Here is a 15,214-nt window from a genome sequence, read left to right as displayed (position 1 = left end):
TTATTTTATTCCAGTAAAATTTACACAAGTTTTTTAAGGTTATATGATTTATGTTGTCTTTCTCCCCTCTTCCCTCCCCTCTCCCTGAGTTGACAAGCAATTCAATCTGGGTTGTACATATATTATCACTCAAAACATTTCTATGTAATTCATTTTTGTAAGTGAATAATCTTATAAAACCAAAACCCCAAATCTATGCTTTCATTTGCATTCTTAACAGTTCTTCCTCTAGAGGTGGATAACATTCTTTTCCATAAGTCCCTCAGAACTGCCTGGATCATTGTATTGCTGTTAGTAGCAAAGTCTATCACATCAAATGGCTTTTTAAAGAAGTTTACAGCATTTATATTTCTGAAATTATTAAAGTTTAAAATTATAGTAAGACTTTTGGAACACCAAATGTGTGAGGGACAGGGGGAAGGTTGGAGTTATCAGGAATGCTGTTTGGATTCTCCTATCTTCACTTTTCACATAGAAGGGATATAGTGTCAGTGGATAATCCAGGCCATACTAATTGACACTTAAAGATTCTCCAGACCTAGAGCAGCTAGTAGAAAATATGCAAGAGGGAATCTTGTGATGAACTGGCCTTTTCTCAGAGGCCCAGAGTAATGGGGAAGGAAGATACACAGTTTAGATGAGATTTACTGGGTTATGCTAGTCCAGATGGCAATGCAGCTTTTGTGGGATTTTATGGCAAGAGTCTCCTGACAGTGGGGGCCACATTCTTTCTTCTCATTTCTTCCAACTTTCTTTCCTCTTTTTCCCATGTGCAACTACACGTATCAGGGTAAATAATGACAGTAACATTATGTCTTCTGATGAAGTTCTACATTAATACTTCTGTGTAATCAATAGTGTTGGAACACTGGAATGGGATCTCATGGACTTGGGTCTTCCCTTCAATGATTCAGACCACCCTGTACCTCCATGCCATCCCAAGCCCTGCCTGGCCTATGGCTCTTGTCCATGGTTTCCCATTCACCTCAGGGGGTCTATTTTACATGCTTTTTCTTGACATCTTAAGGAAACTATGGAGAACACATACTATCCCTCTGCTCTTCCTCTCTCTTACCACATAGCCAGCCCAGCTTTTTTTGTTTACATATTTCTTTGATAAGATCTGTTATGCTACTTTTTGGGAAATTCTTTGTAAAGTGTCAAAATCTACTTGTAACCTTTTGGGTAATCCTCAGTTTTAATTCTCCAGGGACTATGGTGTCCTCACATACTTTCAACACCAAAAGATTTGAATATCTTTGGTTTTTAAAAGATGGGCCTTTATTTCAGGGAGAAGTTTCTAACCTAAGGCTTTTGATTCTAACCCTCAGGCACTTTCTTCTACACTCTGCTGTCTCTTTGTTATGATGTATGCATTATTATAATCTGCCTTCCTTCACCTTCCCCCATCCCTTCCTACAAGAAAACCATAATTCTATGTGAGTAGGAATCTTATTTAAACTGTAAATCCCTCCTTACCTCAAAGGTACCATATGGTGACTAGAATATTGGACTCTAGTTCAGTCTGTGGGTTATTTCTCTCCACAGCTCAACTCCCAATAACCAATGCTAAATCTTTTTCAACTTACAAAGTTCTGCCAATATCCTGCTTAGAAAGTCAGCTTCCTACTGGGTGAAGTGTCTTTTTAAAATTGTTTTATACCCTTACTTTCTGTTAGTACTAAGTATCAGTTCCAAGGCAGAAGAGCAGTAAGGGTTAGGCAATGGAGGTTGCCCAGGGTCACACAGCTAGGAAGTGTCTGAGGTCATATTTGAACCTCTTCTTCCAATCTTCCCGACTTTCTATCCATTGTGCTACCTAGCTGCCCCTAGTAGATGTCTTTTTACAGGGCAAGTAGCTTCTTTGACATCTTAGCTAATGGAGACCAGGGAAGGAATGTCAAGAGGAAAAAAATGCATTCAAAGAACTTTATTCCCAAAGGCAATCCAGCCTGCTATCTTCCTTCATTCTGATTTTTGGTTCAACTTGTTGCCCATATGTAGTATCTTTCCAAGATATTTCTACTGATGAATGAGCTTTATGAGTTGGTCCATACAATAGGCATTGCTCATCTAATTGGTTTTTCCTCTTTGGATATTTAGATCAAACTCTTTTGAATAAATAAGGATCTCATTTAGGAACTTCTAGAACTGGATTATAATACTAGTTCACACATAGCACTATGAAAACATTTTATTTAATCCTGATTTTACAAATGAGGAAATTGAGGATTGTAGACATTAAGTGATGTACTCAGGATTACACACAGCTAATAAACTTTGTGGAAATACTCCTGAAACTAACACGTCTGTTCCATGAGCTACCAGAAGCTATGGACACAGAGTAAGACTGCAGTAAAGAGCCAATCGTGGGGCAACAAGGTGGCCTAGTAGAGAGCCAAGCCCGGTGACCAAAAGTTTAGGTTCAAATTTGACCTCAGATACTTCATAATTGTGTGATCTTGGGTAAGTCATTTAATACCAATTGCCTAGGCCTTTCCATGTTTTTGCCTTGGAACAGATTCTAAGACAGAAGGTAAGGGTTTAAAAAAAAAAAGGCACTCAGGAGCCTGCAGTGAGTCATGGTATTGCTGGCTGACCTTACTGAATTGTGTCCATCAGAAACTGTACTTGAATTAGCCTAAACTAGTTTAAACCAGCCTTGTGGTTGGTTGTTGCTTCTAAAAATCCTGAAACATCCTGCTTCTGTGTTCTACCTGTTCATACAAGAGATTACTTATTCTCCACTCCCAACTCCTCCCCAAACCACCCCTTTGTATTTTCTTTTTTTATTATTAAATTTGAATTTTATTTCCCCCCAATTACATGTAAAAACAGTTCCTATCATTTTTTCAAAGAATATTGAGCCTTGAATTCTCTCCCTCCTTCCCCTCTACCCTTCCCCTTCACTGAGGTGGTAAGCAATCTCATATAGATTTTACATGTACAATCATGTAAGACATTTTCCTATATTACTCCTTTTGTGGAAGGAAACTGAAATAGAAAAAAAAATTAAGAAAGAAAATTTTAAAAGTTTGCTTTGGTCTGGATTCAGATTCTGTTTACCCCCTGGAAGCAGATGGATTTTTTTTTAAATCATGACTGCTTTGGATAGTTTTAGATCATTATATTGCTGAGAATCAATGTTATTCAGTTATTCATTGTACAGTATTCCTGTTACTGTGCACAATGTTCTCCTGGTTCTGCTTATTTCACCGAGCTTCAATTCATGTAAGTCATTCCAGGTTTTTATGAGTTTCTCCTGCTTCTCTCTCTCTTTTTTTTAATTTTTAAATTTTTTCTTGATTAATTAATTTAGATTATTTGTCCATGTTTACATGATTTATGTTCTTTCCCTCTCCTCCCTCCCCCCCTCCAGGAACCGATGAGCAATTCCACTGGGTTTTACATGTATCATTGTTCAAAACCTATTTCTATATCATTAATATTTGTGATATTCAAAGTCAATACCCCCAGTCATATACCCATTGAGCCATGTGATCAATCATATGTTTTTCTTCTGCATTTCTACTCCCACAGTTCTTTCTCTGGATTTGGATAGTGTTCTCTCTCAAAAGTCCCTTGGGATTGTCCTGGATCACTGTAGAGACTGCTTCTCATTTCTTACATCACAATAAATTTCATTACAATCATATACTATAACTTACTCTGCCATTCCCCAATTGATGGGCATCCCTTCACTTTCCAAATCTTATCCCTCCACAAAAAAGAGCTGCTTTAAATATTTTTGTACATATAGGTTTGCCCCTTCCCCTTGCCCCCTCTTTGGGATATAAACCTAGTAATGGTATTGTTGGGTCAAAGGGTACGTACTGTTTTATAGCTCTTTGGGAACAGGTCCAAATTGCTCTCCTGAATGATTGAATCAGTTCATCATTCATGTCTCAGCTTTCCCATATTCCCTCCAAGTTTTGTTATTTTTCTTTTCTGTCATAATAGCCATCTGATAGGTGTGGAGTGGTATCTCAGAGTTTTAATGTGCATTTCTCTAAGTAATAGTGATTTGAAACATTTCTTTGCATGACAATGGAGAATTTTCATTAGTTTTTCTGAGAATTCCCTTTTCATATCTTTTAACCATTTATCAATTGGGGAATGACTTGTATTCTTATATATTCAATTCATTTCTCTATGTATTTGAGAAATGAGGCATTTATTAAAATGGTAAAAAAATCTTGCACCATTATGATTACTATGTATTACTCTCCATCCTATTGCCTCCTATTCATTTTCTAACCTTCACCTACCCAAATTTGCCCTCTTTTCTATCAGCCCCAACTTTTCTTTTCTTATCCCCTTCCTCTCCCACTTTCCATCCAGTAGGGTGAGATAGCTTTCTATACCCAATTGATTGTGTATGTTCTTCCCTCATTGAGCCAATTCTGATGAGAGTAAGATTTACATGCTCTTTTCCTGACTTCCCCTATCTTCCCCTCCAATGTAAATGATCTTTCATGCCTCTTTTATATGAGATAATGTACCCCATTCTATTTTTCCCTTTCCCCTTCTCCCAATGCATTCCTCTTTCTTATACCTTAATTTAATTTTATTTTCATATCATCCCATCATATTCAACTGATATCCTTGCCCCATGTCTATGTATACATCTTCTAATTGCCCTAATAATGGCCATGTTCTTTGGCATTACAAGAATTGTCTTCCCATGTAGGGATATACACAGTTTAACTTTATTGAATGTCTTTTAATTTTTCTTTCCTATTTACCTTTTATGATTCTCTTGAGTCTTGTATTTGAGTCAAATTTTCCATTTATCTCTGATCTTTTTATCAGAAATGCTCTAAAGTCCTCTATTTCATTGAATACCCATGTTTTTTTCTCCTGAAGGATTATACTCAGGTTTGTAGGGTAAGTGATTCTTGGTTGAAGTCCTAGCTTCTTTGTCCTCTGAAATATTATCTTCTAACCCCTCTGATCCTTTAATGTAGAAGTTCCTAAAACTTGTGTTATTCTGATTTATGGATCCATAATATTTGTATTGTTGGCTGCCCATCATATTTTTCCTTGACCTAGGAGTTTTGGAATTTGGCTAGAACATTCCTGGGATTTATCCTTGAATGATCTCTTTTAGGAGGTGATTGGTAGATTCTTTCAGAATCTTTCAGATTCTGTTCTCTGGTTCAAGAATATGAAGGGAGTTTCCCTTGATAATGACTGTATCTAAGCTTGTTTTTTGATCAGGTAGTCCAATAATTCTTAGATCATCTCTCCTAGATTTATTTTCCAGGTCAGTTGTTTTTCTCATGAGATGTTTCATATTTTCTCCTATTTTCCTATTCTTTTGGCATGGTTTTCTTGGATGAACTTTTGTACCTACTTTTCCAGTTTACCAATTCTACTTCATAAAGAGTTCATTTCCTCAGTAAAATGTTGTACCTCTTTTCTCATATGGCCAATTCTGTCTTTCAAGAAGTTTTTCTCTTCAGTGCATTTTTGTATATCCTTTTTCATTTGACCAATTCTGCTTTTTAATAAGTTCTTCTCTTCATTGATTTTTGTGTCTCTTTTTCTAATTGCACTATTTTGTTTTTTAAGATATTAATTTCTTTGGTATTTTTTAGTGCCTCCTTTACCAAGCTGTTGACTTTTTTCATGATTTTCCTGTATCATTCTCATTTCTTTTCCCAATTTTTCTTCTACCTTTCTTATTTGATTTTTAAAATCCTTATTGAGCTCCTCCATTAATTCTTTTTTGGGCTTGAGAGCAATTATTTTTCTTGGAGGCTTTGAATATAGCAGTATTGACTTTGTTGTCTTCTGAGTTTGAATTTTCCCTGTCACCAAAATAACTTTCTATGTTGAGTTTCTTTTGCTGTTGTTTGCTCATTTTCCTGCCTGTTTCTTTTCTTTTAATTAAAAAAAAACTATTCAAGTTGGGTTTTGTAACTGTGGTGAGGGGAGCAATGTTTCAAACTTCCGGTTCTTTGTGTAGTTACCTTCAAAGCTTGCTCTGGGGATCTATCTGCTTTTAGTTCTTCCAAGGTAGTATGATATAAGGAAAGGTGTGTTTAATACTCTCCTGGCCTGTGGTCTGGTCTATGTGTAACTCCAAGCACTCTCTTCTGCCTTGGAACTATGACCAGGGTCCCTTGCTCCCCTGTGTTCACAAACATTGGCATCTGCTAGTGTTTTTCTTCTCCCTGAGATCATACCCCTGCATTGAGATCTGATTTGTTATATGGGCAATCAGCAAAGGGACCCTTATATAATCCCCTTCTGAACAGTTGTCTGACCACCACTACTAGTAAGTAGTAGAACCAGGATTCTAATATGTCTTTTGATTCTAATCCTAGTGCTTTTCCCAGTATATCTTACTGTCTTTTAGCTATGACATATGCATTATTGTAGTCTCTGTTCTCAGTCTGCCCCCAGAAGACTATCAACACCATGTGAATAGAAGTCTGTCTTATTTAAACTTTATGTCCCAAAGTTATGGCATAGGGACTAGAATATTGGACTCTAGTTTAGCCTGGGGGTTATTTTTCCATGCAGCTCAACTCCCAACAACCAAAGGTAACTCTTTTTCAATTTACAAAGCTTTATCAATATGGTTCTTAGATTGAAGAAATTTGCTTCCTACTGAGTGAGATGGCCTTAAAATTTTTTTAAACTCTTACCTTTTGTCTTTGAATCAATACTAAGTATTGATTCTAAGGCAGAAGGGCAGTAAGGGTTAGACAATTGGGGTTAAATGACTTGCCAGGGTCATATAAGTCAGAAGGATCTGGGGCAAGATTTGAGTTTAGGACCTCCTGTCTCTTAGGCCTGGCTATCTATCCACTGTGCTATCTAGCTGTCCAGGTGAGATGTCTTTTTACTGGGCAAGGAGCTTCTCTGTAGGACATCATTGCTGATAGAGATAGGAGAAGGGGGTCAAGTGGACAGATTCTCACCTTTCCCCATCCAAGGAATTATTCCTTCTTTCATAGCAAGCTCGTTTCTGTATTGCCAGAATTTACAATCCTTGGAGCTGTCTCCCAATCTTAACCAACTCCCTAGAGAAAAAAAAATTCTTATTCTTTTTTTTGTAAGGCAGACTCTTTTTTAAAATGTTCTTAGATAATTTCAGTTAGAGATATGTGAAAACAAAAATGTAATTCTTTCTCCTTCTAAGTTCATAGATCACTTGAAATCTATCCACTAGATAACAGATTAAGAGAGAGATTGTGAGCCAGGGTTAGAGATGGGAGGCCCTGGGTCCAAATCTGACCTCAGAGGCTTCCTAACTGTGTGACCCTGGGCAAATCACTTGACCCCAGTTGCCTGGCCCTTATTACTTTTGCCTTAGAACAAAATCTTATTGATTTTAAGATGGAAGGTAAGGCTTAAAAAACAAACACCTTTGCCCTAGAGAGTGCTTTTCAAAGATTACCAGGATCATAGTTAAGCCTTTTGCCAGGCAAGGCAATGACTGGCTGCCCTCTAATTCCTTAAAAAAATTTATTTTATTTTATTTTTTAAAATTTTATTTGGTCATTTCCAAACATTATTCATTGGAAACAAAGATCATTTTCTTTTCTTCCCTCCCCACCCTCCCCACCTCTCCTATAGCCCACACGCAATTCCACTGGGTATCACATGAAAAAAATTTTTTACATTAAAATTTATTCTTTTAATGAACAGAAACCTATTATCTCTTTCTCATTCATTCTCCCTACCACAATTTTGAGACCTCTCCCCAATAAATTCTTTGTAAAAAATATGCATACTTAAGCAAAACAAATTCCCTCAATGACACTGTTAAAAAAAAACCCCAAACACCTAGTTCTAAACCCTGAATCCATTACCTCTCTTGTCAAGCATACATCACAGTTCTTCTGCAATTATAGATGGTTATTTTGTTGATCAGAATTCTAAACAGCTTTCAAAGTAACTTTTTTTTACAGTGTTGTTATTGTAAAAATTGTTTTGGTTCTGCTCACTGAGTTGCATCAGTTCAAACAATTTTTCCATGTTTCTTTGATAATAATATAATATAATATAATATAATGTTTTCATTACATTTATAAACCACAATTTGTTCAGCCATTACCCAACTAATGGGAACCTCTTAGGGTCCAGTTTTTTTTTTTACCACCACAAAAAGAGCTCCTAAAAATATGTTTGTAGATATAGGATCTTTTCCTCTTTATTTCATCTCTTTGAGATACAGGCCTAGTAGGGTTAGAACTGGGTCAAAGGATATTCACTGTTTGGTTACTTTTTGTGCATAATTCTAAATTGTTTTTCAGAATTGTTGTGCTCATTTATGGACCCACCTAGAGTTCTTTAATGTGCCTATTTTCCCACAGTCATTCTAGCATCTAGCATCTATTGATTTATTTTCTTTTTATAAGCTTTGATATTCTTATGACTGCCCTCTAAATCCATCAGGTTTGATAGATGAAAGGGAAATGGGATGATATAAAAATATTTATTTATATTTCATTTAAGGCCATAACATCTTGTCTGTCTTATGCTCCTTACATTCAGCTAGAAGGTTCAGTGGATAGAACAGGCCTAGAGTCAGAAAGACTTCAGTTTCTTCTTCTGTAAAATGGGGATAATAATAGCACCTATTTCCCTGGGTCGTTGTGAGGATCAAATGAAATAATTGTGAAGTGCTTAGCATCATGCCTAGTACATAGTGCTTAATAAATGTTAGCTATTTTCCATCAACTACAGTATAGGAAATGTATAACCCAGATCGAATCAACTGCCAGCACTGGGAAGAGGGAGGGAAAGGAGGGTGAGAAAGAAGTTCAATTATATAACTTTGGAAAACATGTGTGGAAATTTCTTATTAAATGTAATTGGCAAAAATAACTAAACAAATAAATGAACTGCAGTATAAGAAAATCAATTAACCAAAGGTCTCCAGATTAATCCTTTCTCCCAACTTAGTAGTATATCTATTTTTACTGGTGAGGAAGCTAAGGCTCAGGAAAATGAAAAAACTTGCTCGAGGTTATACAGTTAGATAAATGGCCACACTGGTATTCAATTGGAGAAGAAGCTGGATTTGTAGGCAGAAGACTATGTGTTGAAGGGTGGAGTCTACTCAGTCATGAGAAGACTTTCCTGGATAGAAGGGACAGATGAGAACATCTCTGAAGGCTGAGGAAGCAGGTGCTGTGGAGCACTTAGAGCTTGGTCAGATACCTGAGCCATCACCAGTCATCTTGACTTTTGTTTTGCCTCTGGACTTCTTTGGAAGAGAGAATGAGGCTGATAACTTTGTGTAGCTCTACCTCACTTAAATCTCATTATGCTAGTCATGTTGGTCCTCTTCCAATATGAAGAACAACTACCAACAGATGAGGAAACTAAGGTAAATATGATTAAGTGACTTGTCCAGGGTCATAAAGCTAGTGTCTGAGGTGGGATTTGAACTCAGATCTTCCTGACTTTAATTCCAGTTCTCTATCCACTGTATTGCCCAGCTCCCTTCATCCTTCCTCTCCCAACTTTAGAGGGAAGACAGGATTGTCTTCAAGTCCTGTCTAAAGAATTCTGAGGACTTTAGAATGCTATCTACCTCCAGAGAAAGAAATGTTGGAGTAGAAATGCAGATGAAAACATATGATTTATCACTTGTTTATTTGGTTATATGTTTGGGGGGTTTGGTTCTATAAGATTATTTACTTGCAAAAATGAACAATATGGAAATGTTTTGCTTGATAATAGATATAACAGATTGAATTGCTTGCCAGCTTTGAGGGGGGGAGAAGAGAGGGAGACAAATTGGATCAAATAACTTCAGAAAACTTATGTGGACATTTGTTATCAAATATTGGCTAAAGAAGGATTAGACTTGCTTTGTTTAGTCCTAGAGAACAGAACTAGGAGCAAAGTAAGGGTTAAAGTTTCACAGAAAACAATGTAGGCACTTTCTAGAGCTGTCCAAAACTTGTAAAGCTGCCTGTAGGGTTAGTGGGATCCTTGCCATTGGAGGTCTTCAAGTGAAGTTTGTAGGGGCCATAGTAGAGGTAATTCTTTTGAAGGTTTGGGTTGGACTCAAGGGCTACTGAGGGCCTTTCCAACTGGGAAATTCTGAGATTCTACAGGACCATTTGCCACATGGGAGACACTTAAAACACTGAAATGGATGAGAATGTACCTGGGAAAATACTCCAATGTTCCTGGAAGTCAGTGTGTTCCTCTCTACAACTGGGGATCTGAAGCAATCCCAAGAAGCTTGGTCTGGGCTTAGTTCGTCTATATTTGAGAAGCCTCAGCTTCTATCCTGGGTCAGCCTAGAGGTCTGAGTCCACAGAGGTTATAGATAAGGAAAACCAGCTCACTGGGAAGTTGATTCCAAGCTCTTTCACTGGGCCCTGATACTGCCCCAGTGAATCTGAACTAGGAATGACAGACACATTGAAGACTCTTTTAGTTCTTTTGGGCAGGTTCTCCTAGGAGGAAAATTTATCTGGAAATGTATTTTTTTTCCCCTGAGGGAAGTCAAGGTGGTATATGCGTGAGGCTTAGGGTAATGGGAGGAGTGGGGAGAAGAGATGCTAAATACTAAAATATCTGGGAAAAATTGTGTGAGGACCCAAGATTTGGATAACAATGGTACTACTGCAGAAAAAAAGAAGAGCAGGAGTCATTTGTTGGAGAACATCAGGTGTGCCAGTGCAGATAGACAGAGGAACCTCCAATCTGCCCCTGGATACCACCCCTGCCCCACCCCAGTTGTTCTAACCTCAAGGCAGCTCCTGTAGTTTTGGCTCCCCAAACCCAGCTCCTCCCCCACCCCCTCCCCAGCAACTGGCTTCCATTACCCCTGACAGTTCAAGAACAGCAGCCCAACCCAGCCGCCTCCCCCCGCTCCCTGCCATTCCCTTTTATGGAGAGAAAGAGAGAAAAGAGGGAGGAGAGGGGGAAGCAGAATGGGCAATGAACGGGTAAGTGTGCTTCAAGAAACCCCTTCCCAGTGTAACCTCCCTAGCCTCTGAGACTATCACGAAGGTCCTCATTTCCTCTGGGTCCAGGTCTCATCCTCTCCCCAGCCCCTCCTCTTACCGGGAACTCGGGACTCTCCTTTCAAGGCTCAGCCCTCCCCCTCCCCACATCCGGGTGCGTGTGTGTGTGTGTGTGTGTGTGTGTGTGTGTGTATGTGATTTCCCACTTGACCAAAGCGCCAAGATTTGAGGTTTAGATTCCGGGAGGATGGCCCACCCGCCCCCAAACCCTATCTCTCAGAGGTGGAGGAACGATGAGGAGAGATTTTCATATCACCCTATCCGTGAACTCTTTCCCGGCTAGGGAAGACTTTGGGTAAATCTCAGACATTCCCTCCCCTCTCCCAGCTTTTCTTTTTTAGGATCTGAAGATAAAAGGCTGGGAAGCCCTTTTTAGACTGGTGGGAGGAAAGACCTTTTTTCCCCATTGAAATCTAAGCCTCAACTTCCAGCTCTGGCCCGGCGAACCCAGACGCACACTCTCCTGCCCCAGGGAGAATCGAACCCGGGACCTACGGGAGTGCAACAGCTTGGCAGAGGCCAAGAGGAAACACCTGGCGGGAAGCGGGGGGCGGGGTGGGCGCTGCGGCCCAGGGGGCCCGAACAGGAAAAGGTGGGGGCGCTGGGTGGGGAGGGCAAAAGGGTCAGGCTAAGCCATTTCCCCGAGCCCGGGGCGCCGCACTCTGCGGCCAACCCCAATGTTGGCTCCTCGGTGTCGGGAAGAGCCTCCGCTGGCCTGCCAGTCCTTCCTGACCTTTGCCGCTAGGGCCCTAGACAGCTGTGGCCAGCTGTGCTGAGTCAAGCAGTCTCCGGGCTGAAGGCGGGAAGCAGGCTGGCCTGGAGGCGTGTGTGCCTCTGTAGATGGAGGAGGTTGGGTTGAGTTTGGGGGCGGGGCGGCGGGTGGTAGTGAGGCTCTGGGTGAATGAGTAGTCTGTGGGCGTAGGGGGAAGGGGCTCCCGGAGGGATGTAGATCCGTGTGCGTGGGAGGCTGCAGTCAGTTGGGTGTCTGTGGCGGTGGGAGGCAGGCTCTGGAGGGACTGCCGGCGCCCTTATTAGTGGCTGTAAAATACTGGATTCAGATGTGTTGGGATCTAAATATAGGAATCTCATCTTTGAGAGCTTTTTTTTTTGGTCAGTGTGTCGTTGTGATCATTGCAAACAGTTTTGTTAAATAGAATTACAGAAAGGTTGATTTTGCCCTGAATGTATCCTGGTATCACCAAGCTGTTAAGGCATGGACTGATTTCCCTGGATTTCAGCATTTATACCTTATCTACACTGACACTGAACTTCAAAACTGTGTATGTACACATTGCTGTTGTCATGAAAAACTCTTAGAATTCAGAACTCTGGCGAAGCTGCTGTTTTTCTCCAGTGAAGTCAGTGAACGGCAGCCCAAAGGATTCTAGGAGATCCACTTAGTCCAGTCTGTACTTCATCAAGAATCCCAATCTATGGGTCATCCAGCCCTTGTTCAAAGGACTCCCGCAACCCAGCAGAAACACTGTGGGGCAACTTGAAGATGGAAAGCTTTTTCTAGCCTGAATCTCTTTGCTTCTTTGAAACTTCCTCTCACTGCCTTGTAAGAGTAGTAAACTTTCCTGGAGAATCAGCAACGTTTCCTAAAATCCATGTTTTCATTAAGTGGCTGTGATATGTTAGGTTCATAATAAGGGAACCTTGCATCTTTTCCCCCACCATGGTGGAAAGCAGGAGCAGAGGACCTAGACTGGAGTCCCACCTCAGACAGTATGAATACCAGAGAGACCAAATCATCCATATTCTCTGCTCAGAAAACTTCTAGAGCCCTCAAGTACCTACTAAATAATGACTTTACCCCCCAAAATGTAAAGAATACTGGTATTACCTGAATGTTCATTTAAACCCAGTCCTGTCTCCTCCCTGCCCCTCCTCCCAGATCAGGTGTACATTATGCCCAAATGGCCTACATGTTCCTCACACATCACATTGCATCTCCTGCCTCCAGGACTTTGCACAGCCTGTGCCCCCCAATCCCACCCCTTTCCCTCTTTCCCTCTACCTCTTGAAGCCCTTAGCTTCCTTCAGAACTCTGATCAATTCAGCCCTGCTAGTAAGGCTTTGCATGATCTTACTAGTTGTTGCTTTCTCTTCCTTGCCATTACTTTGTATATAGTTTGTATGTCCTCTGATCAGTTTGTATTTAATCTGTGTACAGGAGAGTCTTGGTTTATGTGGTCAATACATTCCAAGACCCTTTGAGTAAGTTGAAAATCGTGTACAATAGTGATGTCATTATTTCATGTTAGTCTTCAGTGAAGCTACCGCTCTGCTTTTAAAAAAAACACTGTAGACAATGAAACAAAGAGAAGCACTGCTCTGACTTGGATACAATTTATGATGGAGAACCCTGGACAAAGGCTGTGAGAGTTAATGTTTGATGAGAAGCAATGTAATGATGTTGTGGGGGCTTGAGATTCGAGAACCCCTGGGGTTCAAGAAGGGTACCTTTTGCAAGGATGCAAGACTCCAAAATTTAGCTTAAAAATAAAAAAAGAGAAATTTATTGATTTAGAAGGTAATGTTGAATCTGGCCAGGAGGACAGCATAGGTGGAAGTCTGCCTCCTAGATGGAAAGCTGTCTTTTGGGAGGACAGAATATATGGAAAACTGTCCCCCAAAGGTCATCAATTCTGTGATTTTTATACTGGATACAAAATGAAGACATGAGTATGCACACAGTGGGTGGGAGTTTGGTCATTTGACTGGGGACTGCCTAAAGACATAGGTGACCCTCATAGTTTAGGGGACAGATGTATATCTGTGATTCAATCCAATGGTATCAAAGCATAGCCTGGAGGTGTATTTCTATGTCCATCTCAAACCTAGATCCTCTCAGGGTCTTATCAGATGTTTAGGGTTAGTCAAAAGGATATAAAGGAGCAAAGGAATTTTTTTCTTATAGTTTGCCTGAAATACTTCTATAATTCGGGGGTACAATGTCCCCCCCCCCAATGCCAATGAACCACACAAAGGCTTCTATCTTAAATATTTTCATTTTATGTATTTTTCTGCCTTTTTTTTTCTTTTTACTGACAAGCCTGCATACCTGAATTCGCATGTGTTCAGTTGTGTAAAACAAGAGCCTACTGTACTTGTTTCCCTCAGAAGAATGCACCCTCCTTGAAGGCAAAGACTATCTCTCTTTTTGGCATTTCAAGAGCTTAACCCTGTGCCTGGACCTCAGTAAGGGGATGAATAAATGTTTTATGACTGTTAACTTGTAAATGACACAGAACTACCAAAGTAGTTACAAAAACTAAGTCTTTAATCAAGAAAGGGATAAGTCCAATATTTGGCCCTCTACTCAAGAGCTCAGCTCCAAAATTTTTGCAGGGTCTACAACCCTGGGACTGGGGACATTATCCCTGGGAGTGACACAGGGCTAGATGAGGACTCCAACGAACAAAAGAATTTGGGGGATCCAGGGGCAGGGAAAAGATGATTGACATTACCATCCCTACAAGGAAATAGGAGATTTCAAACTATACTGACAGGATACAATCAAGCTTGGGAAAGGAATGGTAGCTTAGAGGCTAGGGAGTAAGGGAAGGGGCTACTTACAAAGGGTACTAAAAGGATGGTCCCTGCCCAGGTGTTGGTCTTCTTGGGAATAGGCTTGATTCAATGGGGAAAATTTCTAAGATAAAAGGAAATTTAGCAGTTGCTTAGCACCCCCTTACTGAGATTATCATTTACCTTAGGGTCTAGGCTACAAGTTTGGGGGTTTCTAGATTCCATGTTGACATGACTGAATTAAGAGTGGGAGTCAGAATTCTGGCAGGGTCTCCAGTGGGCGGAAGGTTGGGCGCTGGAGGGGTTGTGTGTGCACTTGAAAGTGCCTGAGTTCAGAGATGGGGTGTGAGCGGAAGGCCAGAATCTGGGGCTGCGTGCTAGAGTAGGAAGCCGGGCTCTGGGACGGTTTGTGTTTAAGAGTCTGGGTTCTGGGGGAAGGGGTGCATGTACCAGAGGCTGGGCTAGGATATGTGTATGTGTGTGTGTGCACGAAACTGGTCTGGGGAAGGGGGCGGTGAGGGTGCTGGAGGCCGGGCTCTGCGGGGGTGCGTGTGCAGGAGGCTGGATTTGGTGGGGCTGTGAGAGCAGTAGGTCCGACTGTGGGGACCTCCTTCCTTTATTAGGAAGCGGGGCTAGAGGCGTTGCTAGTGCCGGAGTCCGTGGGCTGGAGGAGG

Source organism: Monodelphis domestica, chromosome 1 (assembly GCF_027887165.1).
Source record: "Monodelphis domestica isolate mMonDom1 chromosome 1, mMonDom1.pri, whole genome shotgun sequence".
Lineage (NCBI taxonomy): Eukaryota > Metazoa > Chordata > Mammalia > Didelphimorphia > Didelphidae > Monodelphis > Monodelphis domestica.
The sequence above is the reverse complement of the archived record's forward strand: the minus strand, read 5'-3'. Positions refer to the sequence as shown.